We start from the raw sequence: 13,810 nt of genomic DNA on the forward strand, positions 1-13,810 counted from the left end.
ACAAGAATCCAATGAAACAGGTTGGAGCGATAACAATGAACCATAACTGATTAAATGAAAGATTTGCAGTTCCACAAAGAGTAAGACAGTGGGGGGGTAAGGGGTGCTGAGAGACAGGGGCTGGAACAGGTGGTAGCTCGCCTTACAGCGGTCCGCCAGCTCGATGCTCACCAGAATGGGTACTCAAAAAATGTAAATAAGTAATTAAGCCCGCAGGGCTGGGTTTGTGGGAGGGGCGTGGGATATATAACACCCAGAATCCCCTACCTCAGGGCGTGTGTTTCGTTTGTGCAGTTCTCTGTTACCAGAAGCACTGCTACTAGCTCAGAGGTCAGGAGGTCTCGGTGTTTGGTACAAAATTGTCCAGTCGGCCAGGATACGTGAGTGCTGGTACCCTGTAAATACGGGGTAATGGCTTGGTTTATTTCAGCCTGCCATGGGGTTTGTCTGCCCGCAATGGCATTACTGTATACTATCATGCTTATACACGGTGATCAGTGGGGTTAATACTGCTTACACGGGCAATTCAGTGCTGGCTAGCCACTGCACTGGAAAACGTTATATCATCATTTATATTTCTGTTATGTTTGTTGTCTGCACGTTGGGCGGGGGTCTGGCCACAGGTATGCCATGATCACAGGTCAGCCTGCACTTGCTGCATAGCAGAGGCATAAAATGTCAGTGTGATGTATTCCCTTTCGCTTATGCAGTTTCAGAGCGGAGGGAATTTCAAACAGGTTGTTAGCCTGAGCTGGCTGTATGCAGAGCTTTGCTGGGCACAGCTGAGGTATTCATCCCAGGGGAGAGGGCTCATCAGAATGCAGCACTGGGTCAGCATGCAGGAAACAACTAATTGGTGCTAGTTGGGAATCACAGGTGTTGGGCGTACATCATTCTCTCATTACTGCTGGGTTTTCGTTTCCCTCTTTGCAATTCTTTGGCGCTCAGTTTGTCACAAGAAGTTTAAGATTATATTGGTAGTTATAGCTCAGGTCCTGCAGACAATGAGCTTCATACTGTCTTCTATGGCAGGATTTCAGAGCAGACTGAATCTCTGGAAAGGGATAGGTCTGCCCTTCATACAGTGCCTGTAAGGGGGGGGGGGAGTTTGTTTGTTGGTTCAGAGTGTTCTGGGAGGGTATACATTGCCAACGTGTTACCTAATACAAGTGTGTAAAATATATATATATATATATTTTCATTGATATACATATTGATGCATACATTCATAGATAAATCAGTTCAAGGTAATTATTGTAATTTCTGTTTGCGGGTGTCAGGTACAGATTAAGTGGTATGGATCACGGTCGACTCTTAAACTACACACATCTGTTGGTACGTGTCAGCACGCAGTCAGGTCCGCTTTTAGGTTTACCATCTCCGCCCATATTCTGTATATATCCTCATGTAGTTAGAATTTTTTTTTTTTTATTAAAAACACATATTTACTCGACATTTGTTCTGAGCAAACCTTCTTAGCATGGCACTCAACTTTAGTCACAGCCCTATTTTGATCTAAATTCTGACAAGGGTAGTTATTTTACACAACAATAATTTGTACATAAATTCAAAATACGTCATATTTTAGTAATCTTCAGTTCATTTATTTCAGGGCATAGCTCTTGGTGACAATGCTTTTGAGTTTTACTAAAGTCAGTAACAGGATGTCGGTAAGCATGTCTCATGATTCAGATATGATGCTTGTCGATTCCAGAGACTCTGTCAAGGGTTTTGGACAGAGGCAGTGTCTCTTCATAGCGCATTTGGACAATTCCTAAAATCATGGAGGAGTTGCACAGAAGGGGAGTTCCTTTTGTGGCAGCAGCTAAGAAGGCCAAGCTATACAAATACTGATGGAACAACCTCTTGCTGGCCCCAGTGGGGTTACTGAGCCCGTGGGTGGAGAGTGTACACAGCTTGGTTATAGGAGTCATCACAGCTCTTACACTATGTATATGTACAATAGTATAGATACCATCGCTTCCCTTACTATAGCTTAATTCCATATACACGGCACTATAAGTTCATACACTAAGCATACGTCACCATAGCAGAGACACAATGCATTTGCTTCTCTAGTTGGTACCATGCACACTTTACCAGCTATGTACACATTGCTAGTTCACATGTAGGCAAAGTATGCAACGTCCTCACAACGAAGGTATAGATTGCGTCATCCCATCATACAGGTGCAATGTATGCGTTCCATCATGGGTATGCCGGGTAGATGTCCTGTTTATATATTCATTTTATATAGCATCAAAGGGCAGGCGGCACTGATACATTTCATAGGTTGCTACGTTTTAGGCTGTTGTCATTACTACGGTTATGTTTCCTCAGGTATTCAGTCTTGTCATGTTTCTTAGGCTGTCACGATATTAGTAAAATCACGTTAGTGCACTCTGGTCTGGTGGGGTCTGCTAGGGTTAGGGTCAGCCATGTTTTCAGGTTGCTACGGTAGTATGTCCGCATTTTTCATGTTCTCAGGTTGTGTTTTCAGACTCACATGAAGATCATCACTAGTAGGTTGCACACGTTTTAGGCCTGTCACGCCTTTCAAGCTGTCACCGTAGTCAGTTTGGTGCGCTGCTCATCATCAGGCAATGTTCTTGTGCACTCGCAAGACCTGTTATATGTTCCAAATACACATGCTTCGCATGCATAGACTTATCACTATATGATTGCTGTAAATAGGCACGTTACACAATATCTAGGCAACCTATCATCATTACGGGTATGAGACTTACAAAGTTCGATCACGACTACAAGCACGATGTTTATGCAATGTTCTCTCACGACTACAGGTGCGACGGTTACGCCAGACTTGTCATGACTACAGGCATGATGGTTACGCAAAGTTCAATCATGATTACAGGCACTATATATATATATATATATATATATATATATATATACGGTAGACCTGCCATGACTACAGGCACAATGATTACATAAATGTCTAGTCACAACTACGGGCAAGTATGGTCATTCTATGTTCTGTCAAGACTACAGGCATAATGGTCGCGTTAAGACTTGTCGCTTTGTTGGGTACAATGGTTTTACAAGTCATGTCGCGGTTACTATCGAGTATTGTAAGAATTCTTTGCTCCAGAATACACTAAACCAATTCATACCAGTATATGTTTCATTCTATGACTCATCAATTAAGGTATGTCAGGATGGCACCAGGTCGTCAAGGAAGCCTTTATTTTACCTACCCACTCAAGTGTATTTTGCCACTTAAATTTCAGGTAGAGGTAAAGCAGTTGTCTACTTCTAGGGAAGGTATTTGGTTCATCACTCGGTCTTAAGGACCAGGTAAGGACCATGAGTAAGGACCAGGTATCGGTAAGTAAGTAGCTTGTTGTTTAAGTAGATTTTGGGCATGTGCTATGCGCGCACACACTGTAAATAATGGTCAGCCCTTTCTAGGTCCTCAGTCAGGTTATTTCAGTTACACATGGTACTATGTCTGTCTAATCCCGATAGTCTCCTGATCATATGGTATATCACACAAACCCGGGGCCTAAGCCCATGACACAAATCCCTTTAAGGTGAACCCCCCAAAATAAAATATAACTTTTATTGTATTATCATATAAAATGATGACAAGTGATTAAAACCACAAATTTCACAGTTCCAGATAGGTAATAAATTCTGGGATCAATCCAGTAGTTTCCTGTCTTATGGGTCTGCAGTACCCAAACAAATGGAATCTGTGAAATTGATTAAAATCTGAAATTTGCCTCCTCTACTAGTTTCGGCGCATCTGCGCCGTCCTCAGGAGGAATATGCTGCAAAACCGCATATTCCTCCTGAGGACGGCGCAGATGCGCCAAAACTAGTATGGAGCGGGCATGAGTCGGAGCCCGCTCCATACATCCAGAGCGCCGCCTCCGTGTCAGATCAGGCTGACAAAATGTGCAACTTGCATCTCCTGATGCCCGGGACATGCTTTGTATTATATAGTGAGGTGTATAGTATACAGTAAGGTGTGTAGTATATAGTGAGTTGTGTAGTATACAGTGAGGTGTAGTATATAGTGAGGTGTAGTATACAGTGAGGTGTGTAGTATACAGTGAGGTGTGTAGTATACAGTGAGGTGAGTAGTATACAGTGAGGTGTGTAGTATACAGTGAGGTGTGTAGTATATAGTGAGGTGTGTAGTATATAGTGAGGTGTAGTATATAGTGAGGTGTGTAGTATACAGTGAGGTGTAGTATATAGTGAGTTTTAGTATACAGTGAGGTGTGTAGTATACAGTGAGGTGTGTAGTATATAGTGAGGTGTAGTATACAGTGAGGTGTGTAGTATACAGTGAGGTGTGTAGTATACAGTGAGGTGTATAGTATATAGTGAGGTGTGTGTAGTATACAGTGAGGTGTGTGTAGTATACAGTGATGTGTAGTATACAGTGATGTGTGTAGTATACAGTGAGGTGTGTAGTATATAGTGAGGTGTGTAGTATACAGTGAGGTGTGTAGTATACAGTGAGGTGTGTGTAGTATACAGTGAGGTGTGTGTAGTATACAGTGAGGTGTGTGTAGTATACAGTGAGGTGTGTGCAGTATACAGTGAGGTGTGTAGTATATAGTGAGGTGTGTAGCATACAGTGAGGTGTGTAGTATACAGTGAGGTGTGTGTAGTATACAGTGAGGTGTGTGTAGTATACAGTGAGGTGTGAGTAGTATACAGTGAGGTGTGTAGTATACAGTGAGGTGTGTAGTATATAGTGAGGTGTGTAGTATACAGTGAGGTGTGTAGCATACAGTGAGGTGTGTAGTATACAGTGAGGTGTGTAGCATACAGTGAGGTGTGTAGTATATAGAGAGGTGTGTAGTATATAGTGAGGTGTAGTATACAGTGAGGTGTGTAGTATACAGTGAGGTGAGTAGTATACAGTGAGGTGTGTGGTATACAGTGAGGTGTGTGTAGTATACAGTGAGGTGTGTGTAGTATATAGTGAGGTGTGTAGTATACAGTGAGGTGTGTAGTATACAGTGAGGTGAGTAGTATACAGTGAGGTGTGTGGTATACAGTGAGGTGTGTGTAGTATACAGTGAGGTGTGTGTAGTATATAGTGAGGTGTGTGTAGTATATAGTGAGGTGTGTAGTATATAGTGAGGTGTAGTATACAGTGAGGTGTAGTATATAGTGAGGTGTAGTATACAGTGAGGTGTAGTATATAGTGAGGTGTATAGTATACAGTGAGGTGTGTAGTATACAGTGAGGTGTGTAGTATACAGGGAGGTATGTAGTATACAGTGAGGTGTGTGTAGTATACAGTGAGGTGTGTAGTATACAGTGAGGTGTGTAGTATACAGGGAGGTATGTAGTATATAGTGAGGTGTGTGTAGTATACAGTGAGGTGTGTAGTATATAGTGAGGTGTAGTATACAGTGAGGTGTAGTATATAGTGAGGTGTATAGTATACAGTGAGGTGTGTAGTATACAGTGAGGTGTGTAGTATACAGGGAGGTATGTAGTATACAGTGAGGTGTGTGTAGTATACAGTGAGGTGTGTAGTATACAGTGAGGTGTGTAGTATACAGTGAGGTGTGTAGTATATAGTGAGGTGAGTAGTATACAGTGAGGTGTGTAGTATACAGTGAGGTGTGTAGTATATAGTGAGGTGTGTAGTATATAGTGAGGTGTAGTATACAGTGAGGTGTGTAGTATACAGTGAGGTGTGTAGTATATAGTGAGGTGAGTAGTATACAGTGAGGTGTGTAGTATACAGTGAGGTGTGTAGTATATAGTGAGGTGTGTAGTATATAGTGAGGTGTAGTATACAGTGAGGTGTGTAGTATACAGTGAGGTGTGTAGTATATAGTGAGGTGTAGTATACAGTGAGGTGTAGTATACAGTGAGGTGTGTAGTATACAGTGAGGTGTAGTATACAGTGAGGTGTAGTATATAGTGAGGTGTATAGTATACCGTGAGGTGTGTAGTATACAGTGAGGTGTGTAGTATACAGGGAGGTATGTAGTATACAGTGAGGTGTGTGTAGTATACAGTGAGGTGTGTAGTATACAGTGAGGTGTGTAGTATATAGTGAGGTGTGTAGTATACAGTGGTGTGTAGTATATAGTGAGGTGAGTAGTATACAGTCAGGTGTGTAGTATACAGTGAGGTGTGTAGTATATAGTGAGGTGTGTAGTATATAGTGAGGTGTAGTATATAGTGAAGTGTGTAGTATACAGTGAGGTGTGTAGTATACAGAGGTGTGTAGTATATAGTGAGGTGTATAGTATATAGTGAGGTGTGTAGTATACAGTGAGGTGTGTAGTATACAGTGAGGTGTGTAGTATACAGTGAGGTGTGTGTAGTATACAGTGAGGTGTGTGTAGTATACAGTGAGGTGTGTGTAGTATACAGTGAGGTGTGTATAGTATACAGTGAGGTGTGTGTAGTATACAGTGAGGTGTGTAGTATATAGTGAGGTGTATAGTATATAGTGAGGTGTGTAGTATACAGTGAGGTGTGTAGCATACAGTGAGGTGTAGTATACAGTGAGGTGTGTAGTATATAGTGAGGTGTGTAGTATATAGTGAGGTGTGTAGTATATAGTGAGGGGTGTAGTATACAGTGAGGTGTGTAGTATACAGTGAGGTGTGTAGTATATAGTGAGGTGTAGTATACAGTGAGGTGTAATATACAGTGAGGTGTAGTATACAGTGAGGTGTAGTATACAGTGAAGTGTAGTATACAGTGAGGTGTGTAGTATACAGTGAGGTGTAGTATACAGTGAGGTGTAGTATACAGTGAAGTGTAGTATACAGTGAGGTGTGTAGTATACAGTGAGGGGTGTAGTATACAGTGAGGTGTGTAGTATACAGTGAGGTGTGTAGTATACAGTGAAGTGTAGTATACAGTGAGGTGTGTAGTATACAGTGAGGTGTGTAGTATACAGTGAGGTGTGTAGTATACAGTGAGGTGTGTAGTATACAGTATAATAATATGTTACCTTCTTATGATGACAGTTCAGTCAGACTCCTCCCACCCATGTGACTGATCACATGACATCCCCAGAGCTCCTCTAGTCTCCTCACACACAGCCTGATGTGGCAGTTCTGATCCTTCCTCTGGGGGGCGCTCCGCTCATACAGGGAGGAGGGGCAGCCTTATTGTGGTGAGGGGCCCTACAGGCAGCTGTGGCCCCTATATCTACACCACTGCCCCCAATGTCCTCATTCTGAGGAGACAACAACCTCTTCTATGGTGGAACATTCAGAAGAACGTACTTAGCTGTGATAACCAGTTAGGGTTGCCACCCTGCCGGTATTTTACCGGCACAGCCGGCATTTTCATCTACATTCCGTGGCTGTGCCGGTAAGTTTGGATGAAAAATACTGGCCATGCAATGGCCGGTATTTTTCATTCACTGACAGGGGCGGACGGAGCAGCATCCCCAGAACAGCACTGCTTTCATGACCGGCCGTACAATGCCCAGGTCTGACACCACCAGCCTGTGACAGGGAGAGCTCCGTGCGATGACAGGAAGAGATTGTACAGTGCTGGGGAGGGGGCGTGACCTCCTGTCTCCTCTCTCCCCCTCCCCCTCCTTCTCTCTGCCCCGTGCAGTCTTACAACCCTCCATAGGCAGAGCAGGGAGGGGAGAGGAGAAGAGGCCGTGTATCCTGTCTCCCTCTGGGTGAGTGTCTGTGTATATATGTGTCTGTGTATATATATATGTGTGTGTGTATGTGTATGTGTCTCTATGTGTCTGTGTATATATATGTGTGTGTGTATGTGTGTGTGTGTGTGTGGGGGGGGGGGGTAAACTGCCTAATCTGGGGGACAACTATGCTGCCTAATCTGGGGGACAACTATGCTGCCTAATCTGGGGGACAACTATGCTGCCTAATCTGGGGGACAACTATGCTCCTAATCTGGGGGACAACTATGCTGCCTAATCTGGGGGACAACTATGCTGCCTAATCTGGGGGACAACTATGCTGCCTAATCTGGGGGACAACTATGCTGCCTAATCTGGGGGACAACTATGCTCCTAATCTGGGGGACAACTATGCTGCCTAATCTGGGGGACAACTATGCTCCTAATCTGGGGGACAACTATGCTCCTAATCTGGGGGACAACTATGCTGCCTAATCTGGGGGACAACTATGCTGCCTAATCTGGGGGACAACTATGCTGCCTAATCTGGGGGACAACTATGCTGCCTAATCTGGGGGACAACTATGCTGCCTAATCTGGGGGACAACTATGCTGCCTAATCTGGGGGACAACTATGCTGCCTAATCTGAGGGACAACTATGCTGCCTAATCTGGGGGACATCTATGCTGCCTAATCTGGGGACATCTATGCTGCCTAATCTGGGGGACAACTATGCTGCCTAATCTGGGGGACAACTATGCTGCCTAATCTGGGGGACAACTATGCTGCCTAATCTGGGGGACAACTATGCTGCCTAATCTGGGGGACAACTATGCTGCCTAATCTGGGGGACAACTATGCTGCCTAATCTGGGGGACATCTATGCTGCCTAATCTGGGGGACATCTATGCTGCCTAATCTGGGGGACAACTATGCTCCTAATCTGGGGGACAACTATGCTGCCTAATCTGGGGGACAACTATGCTGCCTAATCTGGGGGACAACTATGCTGCCTAATCTGGGGGACAACTATGCTGCCTAATCTGGGGGACAACTATGCTGCCTAATCTGGGGGACAACTATGCTGCCTAATCTGGGGGACAACTATGCTGCCTAATCTGGGGGACAACTATGCTGCCTAATCTGGGGGACAACTATGCTGCCTAATCTGGGGGACATCTATGCTCCTAATCTGGGGGACAACTATGCTGCCTAATCTGGGGGACAACTATGCTCCTAATCTGGGGGACAACTATGCTGCCTAATCTGGGGGACAACTATGCTGCCTAATCTGGGGGACAACTATGCTGCCTAATCTGGGGGACAACTATGCTGCCTGATCTGGGGAAAAACTACCCGGCCCTCCACAATATTTTTAGTTTCTCATGTGGCCCCATGGGATAAATAATTGCCCCCCCATTCCTCCTCAACCCCGGACATTCCTGGACCTGGAGCCGCCCAGGGAAAGGAGAAAGTGAAGACAAGAGACTGGTGAGACCTCTCTGCAAAATTGTGTATTTAATGCAGTGTTTCCCAACCAGGGTGCCTCCAGCTGTTGCAAAACTATTACTCCCAGCATGCCCAGACAGCCTTTGGCTGTCCGGGCATGCTGGGAGTTGTAGTTTTGCAATAGCTGGAGGCACCCTGGTTGGGAAACACTGATTTAATGTTTTAATGTGTGAAACTATCTGCTGCGCTCTGTATCTAATCCTGTCATATGCGATACTGTCTGCTGAGCCTGTGTATCTAATCCTGTCATATGCGATACTGTCTGCTGAGCCTGTGTATCTAATCCTGTCATGTGTGATACTGTCTGCTGAGCCTGTATATCCACATCTGTCATGTGGGATACTATCTGCTGAGCTTGTGTATCTAATCCTGCCATGTGTGATACTGTATGCTGAGCCTGTGTATCTAATCCTGTCATGTGGGATACTATCTGCTGAGCCTATGCATCTAAATCTGTCATGTGTGATATTGTCTGATTAGCCTGTGTATCTAATCCTGTCATGTGTGATACTGTCTGATTAGCCTGTTTATCTGACGTTGCGCAGGGGACGTCACTCGTCATCAAAGAGAGCCAGCGTTGCTGTTGCGCACCACCACTACCGCCGCCGCTGGCATAAATTGGGTTTTGGTAGGTATTCTCTAAATGTAAATTTTTTGTGCGATATAGGAAAATTCCCCCCACATATATATTGTATCCCTCCAATCCCCTATGCCATTTCTTAAACCCCCCTCCCATCCCCCATGCCATTTCTTAAACCCCTGATCCCTCAGCCCCTGTGCAATCTGGCCCCTCCCCTTTTGTAGCTCCACCCCCACATAGCCACACTCATGACCGGTATTTTTCTGAGGGAAAGGTGGCAACCCTATAACCAGTAGATGTGATAGTGATAGTAACCATAGAAACATGGAAGATTGTCAGCAACAACACCTCCTGCTCCATCTCCTCCGTCCTCATATTATCTCCTGTATGTTTATCTTAGGATAGATATATGTTTATCCCGGGCAGGTTTACATTCACTTACTATGGATTTACCAACCACGTCTTTGTTCCAAGATCCTTCTGCTCTTTCAGGAAGATGATTTTCCACTAACCTTAGATTCTGCTCCTCTTCCTTCTCAAACTTATTTAACCCTTTAGCATATGTAAAGATTTTAATCGTTAGGTTTTTCCTGATAAGTTCTATGCTGAAGACCTTCCACCGTTTTTTTTAGCCTGTCTTTAGACCAATCCTATTTTTTCTACAGTGGTCCCTCAACATACGATGGTAATCCGTTCCAAATGGACCATCGTTTGTCTACAATCTGCGGACCTCCAGATGTTGCAAAACTACAACACCCAGCATGCCCGGACAGCTAACGGCTGTCCGGGCATGCTGGGAGTTGTATTTTTGCAACATCTGGAGGTCCGCAGGTTGAAGACCACTGGTATTAAAGGTTGTACTCACCTGTCCCAGCTGCTCCGGACCGTCACCGCATGTCACCGCTGCCCTGGATGTCGCCATCCCTTGCTGTCGCCCCATCCCCGGGGTGTCCCCAACGCTCCGGCAAAGCCTCTGCTTCCCCGGTATCCTCACTCTCCGTCGCTGCCATCATGACGTTACACACGACGCTCCTATTGTATGACGGGACGGCGTGTGCAGCGACGTGATGACGTTGGAAGAGAGGACCGACGATGCAGGGATCCCGAAGAGGACGTGCCAGAGCCCCGAGGACAGGTAAGTGATCGTCAGCGGACCACACGGGGCACCGTAAACGGCTATCTGGTGGCAGCTGAAGCAGTCTGCGCTGTCGGATAGCCGTTTATGAGATGGCCCCGACATACAAAAGTATCCTTCAACATGCGATGGCCTCTGAGAGGCCATCGTATCTTGAAATGATCGTATGTCGGGGCCATCGTAGGTCGGGGGGTCTCTGTATATCTTTTTGTGGCGGAGGCATCCAGAACCAGATTAGGTTTTCCAGTTGTGTTCCCATCAGATCTCTATACAGCGGGGTCACCCTCTCGCTCTTTGTTATATGTATAGCTATGAACCCAAGCATCTGACGGCCTTTCCCCACCACCTGGCTACATCGTTAAATTATCAGAAATCACTACTCCTAAATCATTTTCGTCTTCAGTCTTTAACAGAACTGCTGACATAAAGCTCAGAAAGAGGATTCCTTCTCCCCTAGTGCCTGGTGTATTATCTTACATTTGGAAACATTAAACTGCAGTTTCCATTGTTTTGACCAGTTAAAGACTTACAAACATATTAACCCCTTAAGGACCTGGGGTTTTTCCATTTTCCTTTTCTCCTCCTTCCCTTTAGAAAATCATAACTCTTTCAATTTTTCACCTAAAAATCCATATGATTGCTTATTTTTTGCGCCACCAATTCTACTTTTTAATGACATCAGTCATTTTACCCAAAAATCTACAGGGAAACGAAAAAAAATTGTGAGACAAAATTGAAAAAAAAAACAAAAACGCCATTTACGCCAGTAAATTTTTCGGTAAAAATGGCACCTTATCTTTATTCTGTAGGTCCATAAGATAAAAATATGGGCGTGGCCAACTGCTGAGGAGAGAAGATGCAGGAGTGAATAGCTCCTGCATATAACCCGATAAAAACCGGCTAAAATCGGCTCCACACGTTCAAACCTGAGGAATTCTGCACCCTGAGGAGGTCCGGACTGCCTGGAGGCTGGTTCTTATAATTTTGCCAGATCCAAACAGCTGTTTTGGGGCCGAAACGGCGATGCGGGAGGGCGCCATTTTCCCCTGGGAGCGCTTTGCCTGCCTGCGCTGGACGGACCCGGAGCGAGAGACTGACTAGCTTCTACAGCCATCTACTGTCTCTCGTGACAAACCGGAGGTTCCCGACGTGCTGCAAAGAGGGACACGGAGGACCTGAGAGCCTGCAACACAGGTACAGGGGAGGACGAAGGGCCCCATAACTAAGCGGCTACATACTGCAGCTGTCTGCTGTCTCCCTCATCACTCTCCTCACTGACCCTGGACTTAGATTCAGAGCCCAGGGGGTAGCTTATTAGCCCCCAATATATGTAACCTGGACCAAGCGAGCTGGGGGGAATTCTAGTGGTGAGGTCAATTGCATAAACCTACTACACCACACCACTGGAATACAAAACGTGAGAGCTGTGCTTTACTGCGACAGAGTGGCAGGCCGCCATCTTCTGCCTGCCCCTCACTGCCCATACAACTCCTCAGCAACTCTGAATACGGGTCTACAACTTATTGTACTATGGAGCAAGCACAGTTTGCATTCACAGAACTGGCTGAATATTAATTGAAAGTTGGATCTGCACTAAGGCATTTCACCTGCATTGTTCCTAATTACTGTATCATCTCTGCTATAAAAGGAGGACCACTCTGCCTAAAGAGACTTTATTCTCACCCAAGATAGCTACTTACCATACCTGAATTGCCTATATTTTACATCACTCCTTTGTGACTCTCTTCTCTCTACATTGATAAGAAATATTGGAATATAGTCTACACTACATAAAAAGAAGTGCAATTGCTCTAACTCACGCCTAGATGGTGCTAGTGTTCAACAAATAATATCTATTGCAGTTTCAGTCAATACAGAATTCCTCTGTTAACTCACCTGATACCTACACAAGACTTGTTCCAACAGGCTGCCCTTTGTCAAGTTATGCCTGCTAGGCGTGGGAGAAAAACGTCTTCTGCCAAACTAACTAAATTCTATTCACCCAAAACAGGCGCAACTAAAACTGTACCTGCAACTACTAGTGCCTCTCATACTTCACCTCCAGTCAAAGATACCTCATCTTCACCCAACTCTTTACCTCACCTAATAAATCCATCACCAATGGCATCACAAAAGCACCTAGAGGCTCCCAGCCTCCCACCTAACATGGAAAATGCCATGAGATCTCTATTCCAAGAGTTCAGAGAAAACCTCCAAAAAGACTTCATGACATCATTAAGCGCCCTTACATCAGAAGTTAAAGATATAGGAGAAAGAACGAATCACCTTGAAAATAAAATGGGAGAATTCACAGAAGCCCACAACGCTCTAGTGGATGACCAAAATGAGTTGAATGAAGATATGTTTACTGTTAAACTTAAACTAGCTGATCTAGAAGACAGATCGCGGCGAAACAATATTCGCTTTCGTGGCATTCCCGAATCCATTCAACCTTCAGACATCAAGGAATTTCTGCTTGACTACTTCACTATTTTAGTTCCTGACGCAGATCAGAGAGACATGATTATTGACAGGGCCCATAGAATCCCTAAGCCTTCTCACTTACCTACTACGATCCCAAGAGACATTCTTGCACAACTTCATTTTTACCATTTCAAAGAAATACTGCGCAAGGCTAAAAAACCACCCATATTACCAGAGCGTTTCTCCCAAATAACTCTATTTGCTGATTTATCTGCAACTACATTGAAAAGAAGGAAAGCATTTTCCACATCAACATCTATCCTCAGGGAACACGGAATTATGTACCGCTGGGGCTTCCCGGTTAAACTTCTGGTTTCCAGAAATGGATCTGCACATGAACTGAGAACCCCTGAACAGGCTCTTCAACTCATAGAAAAATGGTTCCCTGACTCCATTCCTGCTAAAGAAAGAACCCCTCCAAAAAGGAAAGCAAATACTATCCGTCCGGAATGGAAAAAAATAGGCTCCTCATCTGTTATGGAC

This window comes from Hyla sarda, chromosome 1, assembly GCF_029499605.1.
Source record: "Hyla sarda isolate aHylSar1 chromosome 1, aHylSar1.hap1, whole genome shotgun sequence".
Lineage (NCBI taxonomy): Eukaryota > Metazoa > Chordata > Amphibia > Anura > Hylidae > Hyla > Hyla sarda.